The sequence below is a fragment of the Mchenga conophoros genome, linkage group LG14 (assembly GCF_057382185.1).
Source record: "Mchenga conophoros isolate Kocher_MC1m ecotype Shallow Benthic linkage group LG14, M_conophoros_male_GT1.1, whole genome shotgun sequence".
NCBI classification, from domain to species: Eukaryota; Metazoa; Chordata; class Actinopteri; order Cichliformes; family Cichlidae; genus Mchenga; species Mchenga conophoros.
In genome coordinates, this window is record NC_140539.1 from 35,353,257 (window position 1) to 35,360,357 (window position 7,101).

The following is a 7,101-nucleotide window of genomic DNA, read 5'->3' on the forward strand; positions in this document are numbered from 1 at the left end:
TCATGTATGAATGTACTGTCAACATCCTGATGTAATGTTCACATTTTTTTTTTTTGTTTATCCATTTTTTAATAGGACGGTTTCCACTGAAGGTTTCCTGTTGTGAATACCTAAGGTTAAGGAGCTAAATAAAAGACCACACAATGGGTTTCAAAGATAGTTGATAGTTCCATAAACAATAACTTTACCAGGTTGTCCAAGAGCTTTGAAAACGTTCCCTGATAATCTGCATCCAATATGCTATCCAAACAAGATACACATGGACTACAGAACACTCTTTAAACATTATAAATAAATGTGCTCCTTAGAAGTGTTATTCTTTACTGACTGCTACTTAATTATCCTTCAAAGAAAGTTTGTTTTTTATCTTTTGTGTACAGAAATTAAATACTAAAGTGTTTCCATTTATCATAAATCATACACCCTCTTCTGCTGAATTGAGACTAATGCACCTAACAGCTGCACCTGAACATGTATGTCTGCATGTGAATAATTTCATGCATTGTGCATATAGGTGTGTGTCTACCTGTATACAGTGGGATATATTCTCTGTTAAATGGCTCACACGCGCACACACACTTACGCAGTGTGTGCAGAACAATGGCTGGCTTTGAGAGAGGTAGGCTGACAGGAGGAGATGGGCTGGATCTATTGTCTGCTCTGTTTACTCACAGACTCACCTGGCACTGAGCTAATAGCACCGGCTCTATCTGTCAGTGCTGTGGACGAGGGTCTCAGCCCACACACACACACACACACACACACACACACACACACACACACACACACACACACACACACACACAAAACAAAAAAGAATTGAGAACCGAATTGGTGGGATACACGTTCACTTTTATCGGCATGAAATTAACACACATGAACACAAGTAATGAATGATGACACAGTGATGTGTGAGGCATATATGTTGTGTGTTTTTTGTATGTAGTCACACCTGGGTGTCCTGAGAGGGTCTGGGTAAGAAGGGAGGGTTTGTGAAGGAGAAAGAGGGGAGGGACAACGGGGTGGGGTTCTTTCAGGTTTTTACTACTGTGCAAACACACTGCAAGCAGAGTTGATGGGTTTTGATGGGATCAGTTAGAAGCCTCAGAGTGACCCTGCCCACACCCCACCCTTGTTTGATCGACAAGGGTGAGAGACGAGGGTTTTTGTGTGTCTGCATGTGTATGTCTGAATTGTGGGGTTGTGATGTAGGAAAAATTCATGATGGCTGTTACTAAAAACAACCAAAGACATTTCCACATGGCCTGATAAAGACACACACAAAAGGTAAAGCTGAAACTTTTTAAATAATGCATCATTTTTAGGCCTTGATTGGTCTACTTTCCACATCCGTGAATTAGACGGTGAGTGTTAGGGTCCGTGCGGACATCCTGGCCTCTTTTTTGTGACTGTGCAGACTCCTCCTTTGAGAATTTACATTACAATGCACCAACTATGCCACCACATGCTCCAGGCAACGGACTTCAAAGAAGTATAACAGGAATGAGTACTCGGCTGTGGTGTCTCCAGCTGTCCGTGTCCGTGTCCGCAACAGAGTATAATCAAGGCTTAACAAATCCCTTAAACAGACAAAAACACACTATATATCTCTGTGAGCACTGTCTGATTTCCCAATCCCCTCTGTGGCATTCACTAACACGCCTGACACAGAAACAGTTGCAGTAAGGAGGTGCAGGGTTTAGCACTGTTGACTTCCATCAAGAAGGTTCCTGATTTGGGTCCTGGCTGAGGCCCTTCTGTGTGGAGTTTGCATGTTCTCCCTGTGGCTGTGTGGGGTTCTCCAGGTAGCCCAGCTTCCTCTCACAGTAAAAACAGGTTTACAAGTGATTTTAACTTGGCCACAACCTTGCCGCTATCCTACTGAGTGATCAGCTGACTTATTTAATACGATAAAAATAGTATAAGTGCAGTGAAACTATACTGTTTATGTATGGCATTATTTTTGTGCCACTATTCTGAGCGCACGTAAAAAAAAATTGAGCGCACGTAAATAAAAGTGCAAGTGTTGCATTTTGCAGACTTGGATCCAAAAAAAATCTGATTGGCTGTTTTGGTCTCCAATCAGCTCGAAATGACGAAATGCAATATCCCAGAATCCATTTCGTCCAAAACGAGGCAGTGGTGGAGGAACACAGAGTGGCGGAGTTTGAAATATTACTCTGTCTGGGTCACAAAATAAACTTTTAAGATATTTTCCTTTGAACTAAAACAAACGCTGTTGTGACAGTGATGTACACTGTCTTGTTGGTATATATGTATGATTTGTATCACCTTCATGTTTCCAAACCGATATCATGACCAGCAGCTTTTACAGCTGTGGCTCCAGCAAACATCAGCTGATACTAGAAATTAATTTTAAATAAATCCACATTGTTTATACCGTTACAAAGACAAACAAGCATAAAAATGAAAAATCACCATCGGCCCACCGGGCAAATATCCGGTATGCCCAACGGCCAGTCCAGCTATGCGGTCAGCTGGTGGGTAACAGGTGATATTTGAAGTTTACACAGCACCATTCTCGCATGAAAATATCTTAAAAGTTTATTTTGTGACCCAGAAAGAGTAATATTTCAAACTCCGCCACTCCGTGTTCCTCCGCCAATGCCTCGTTTGAGTTTTGGACGAAATGGATTCTGGGATATTGCATTTCGTCATTTCGAGCTGATTGGAGACCAAAACAGCCAATCAGATTTTTGTGGCTTTTTTCTGGTTTTGTAGCACAAATATAACGGCGTAGAGAAAGAGTAGAGCGCGCACGGGCAGAAATGTTGAGAGCGCGGGTGCGAGAGGGGCTGCTATTGTGTGTGTGTGTGTGTGGATAATAGCAAACACTGAAATACATTTTTTGCACGCAGCAATGAATTTTGTTCACTCAAATTTAGTTTTTCTTCGCTCAAAATAAATTTCTCCTCAAAACGCAACACTTGCACCTGCAATTTTTTTTACGTGCGTTCAGAATAGTGGCACAAAAATAACGCCATATTTATGTATCCTGTTCAGTTTTTCTCTATTGTTGATCTAGTCAAATTAAATCAGAGGATTTACATGTAAATGGTGAGTCCACAACTTTATTTTGAAATCTGTGTGCTAAAGCTTAGAGCCTGCAGTAACTGTCCAAATATTTCAAACCTGGACTGTATCTTAAAAGCTGATCAGGCCATTGCATAAAGGCCTATTTCACAATGTGTCCTTTAATTTCAGCTGTTCAGACCCATGTCAGAGTTCACTCTCAGGTCTCAAGGCCTGTGCAGTGGAGAGCTGGGCCGACCTCGACTGATAAGCCATTTTGTTGTTTTTCAGCTTGGGGCTTGGCTTTTTGCCAGCTGATAACAACAAGGGGCATACCTGCTGCATTAATGATTGGTTAGCCCTGCCTTCTGCCCTCACCCAGCTCCTTTATTTTAACATAATTCTTTATCATTCGGGCATTGAGCTGAAACTAAATCTTATCAAGTAAGAGGCCGAAATCTGTGCTTGCCAGCAGTTTCCACTCTTGCTATTGCAATAAAATATGCCAAAGGAGCACATCAAACATATCTTGTCCTCTCTTTATAAGGAAATGTAAAGTGTCAACCTGCACGTACATCAGTGTGCAACTTCTCCAAATAAAGGGAAGCAATTTGAGGGAGAATCGTCCACGCAGGGAGCTTTGAATATACAGTAGTAGGCTACCAAGTTGAATCAAGCGAATCCTCATTGACATCAAACAGAGTTCAGTCGACAGTCACGCTGACAGGCTGTAATGGAGGCAATGTCTTCATACATAATGGCAGCTGTTCACAGCACGTTGCACATCATTGCACAGCTAACTACCTGCAAGAGTGTGTGTGGTCGTGGGCTTTCACAGTGCATGCTGTGTCAGCTTGGTCCTCAGTTCTTAGACAGCGGGGGTTTAGGACTGCAGGCTGTGTTTTGGTGCAGGATACAGCATGATCACAGCATGGTCAGACTTGAACATCTTCCTGCCAGCGTGCAATGCTGTGGATTTTAGACTCATACTCCATACAGTGTACTGTATGTGATAGGACATTGTCTATAATATCCTGTGTATCACAGCATAAAAAAACAATGGGGATTGGAGCATCTTCTGAGAAAACAGCTGCATTTGACACCCCGGGATGAAACCAGGCAATGTAGAAATGGGATTTTCTTCTCACGTTGAGTGCAGAAAAACTTTTTTTTTAAATGTACATAACAAAAAGTTTGTGCTTTTTAAAAAACCTGCAGCAGCAACTTACAGACTAGGCTGTAGCACCATGATGTTGCCTCAGTGGAATAGCCCGCCACTGACATTGATTGCTTTCCCTTCTCAAAAGCAGTGGAATGAAAAGCACAGGATTTGCCGAGATTCCACAACCAATTATTTCAGTTACACCTCATTAATGACAAATATTACAGGCTTGGAAGATGCACAACCTCTGTCCAAAACATGTTATTTTCCAAACTTATATTTGATGTGTTTTCAGCCAGTATGTTTTGGAGTGCATATAGATGGTAGATGAATCTGTGCTGATGAAGCATGTGCCAGCAGATACCTGTGGGCTCATGGCCAAGGTGTATTATTCTTCTTCTGTTAAGATTCAAACCTACTGTGAGTCAACCAGGTGATTGATTGTGACCTTCATAATGAGCCACAAAACGAAAAATTATCTAACAACAGCAACTGTTCCTGACTTTGGGACGTTTGGTGTCCTCATTTTGTGCCTAAACTGTGTGTAAACATTACCTACAGTGAGGATAAAACAGAAGAACCTATAGAGACATTTATCAGACACTGTGATATAACAGTGTTGTGTTTTGGTTAATTTGTCTACCTTCTCTCTCTCTCTGGCCCTTATCATGCACACCTCCCACACTGTCATGCCCTTAACTAATACCCCTTGCTCTTCTTTGATATCATTGATATCAAACACCAGATTGAGATGAATGAGTCATCACTGCTCTGTCAGATCTGTGCTGCTGGCTATGACGGTGCAGTAAAAGCAAGAATTAAAACTGAAAATCAGTATTTAAAAAGAAGAAGGACAGGAAATCAAAGTGACAACTTAAAAGTTACAATTTGCTAACATTTTGCTGCTGATTTTACATTTTTGTGGTCGAGCAGCACCTGAAACCTGAGTGCCGCAGGTCGGGCAGTGACCTAGGGGTTGTCTGGCCTGGATAAAAGGAAGTCCTGGTTAATGAGTAACAATGGTGGCGATGTGGCCTGGCGCTACAGGTGGGGTGGGTGGGGGTTGGCTAGGACGCACACTGATAAGGCAGGGTGAGTTTTAGTGGGTGGGGGCAGTGAATTAGAGCAGGAGAGAGAGACTGGAGCTTTGTTGTCTTTATGTTAATGGCACAACTATTGTTCTTTTTGATGTTTGTGTCAGTTAATTCAGGTAAGGATGTTCACGTCATGAGGGAAAAGAAACCGAGGTTGTAACTCTAATAGTCGTAACTATCAGGTGAGAAGCGCACATGCCTGAAATAACACATCATTTGTACAGTAAGAATACACGACCAATACTCCCCCCAATAAAATACACTATTTTAAAATGTTAGAATAGTACAGCCTTCATTCTTAATTATAGTCTTACTGCAAGATGTTGGTTAATCATTTAAAACATCACAAAAATACAAAAGGTTCACCTCTTTTTCACTGGTGCCTACTCAGGTCGGCTCGGCCAGTTTTTAGGGTTTTCCATTAGGTCATAGTACCTGGAACCAGGTACTTTTTAGTACCTACTGGACCGAGGTTCCAAGTGATCCAAGGCTGTCCAAAAACTGCAGACTGCATGCCACCGATTGGCTAGCCAGTGGCGTTACTCGATGAGTCACGGAAGCAGCAGGTATACAACCTTTGTTGGTGGTGCTCCTGCTGCATAAAAATAATGTCACGGGATGTCATTAAAAACTATTTTTGGATACTTCTATAATATATGTATGTTTTACATCTTGGTTGTATGATGATGCTTTTCATTTTATAACCAAAGAGAACCATCCAAATCTACAATAAGAATTTTTTAATACTGAAAACCTTTAAGTATTAAAGTGTGAAGTATGGAAGTATAACTACACTTTAAACCATGTAAATACTTCACAGTGTAGTTTTCTTATACCTGTTTTAGCCACACACACACACACACACACACACACACACACACACACACACACACACACACACACATAGGTATATACACATATATATAAATGATGTCTTTCTTTGAAGTTCTCCATTTAAAGATTCTGAGGCCACTGTCTTGGTTTTTAGAGCAGTTGTGACATGTGAGGAGTGAAAATCAATGTCACCACTGATAGAGTGGCAACTTTTCAGTCACATGGGTGCTCAACCCTAAAGCAGAGTTCATGATGAAAGAGAGCGAGACCATAAACTCAAATCGCCAAATCGAGTGAGAAGCAGGTTTATATTCTCAGACTTCTGTACAATCAAACTTCTAGAAGTCTCCTAGAGTCCTCATGCTGGCTACTTCTGCACTCGATTCCCTCTTGAGACACAGAAGTGACGACTACCTTTTACTCAGAGCATACAGCAGCTTTACCACTGAGTAGTAGTAATGTTAGTACCAGTCATAGTACCATTAGATTACCTTAGAAGTATCAGTAGCAGAGGCAGTTGTACTATGGCTGTAGGTTATTGATCTAACAGTTGGGAAATTCCTGTTGCTTCTAAAATACCGTAAGTGACGTAACAGAGACACATGAGCGCGCTGACCCTCTGCTGCAGTGGAAGTGGATGCCAGTTGAATCTACACAGTCTTAGTAATGTGGTATCGCGAGCATTTTCCCGGTGGGCCGACGCGCTTTAGCGCCAATGGGCCGGTTTGAAGGGTCACTGCGCATCAGCACTAAAAGTACTGACAGCAGCCCATTTACTTTGACCATGAGCCACTGCTAATAAAGTGTAGCTTTTATTTATTGTCACGTGCTGCAGTCCAACTAAGAATGAACCCAAAAACATATGTGCATGCACAATATACACCTGTAACAAAAATGCCAGGCCTGATTTTTTTGTCCCAGTCCAGCCCTGGTCGTGGTGGTCATATACAAACAACAACAATGCTCTGTCTTCAGTTT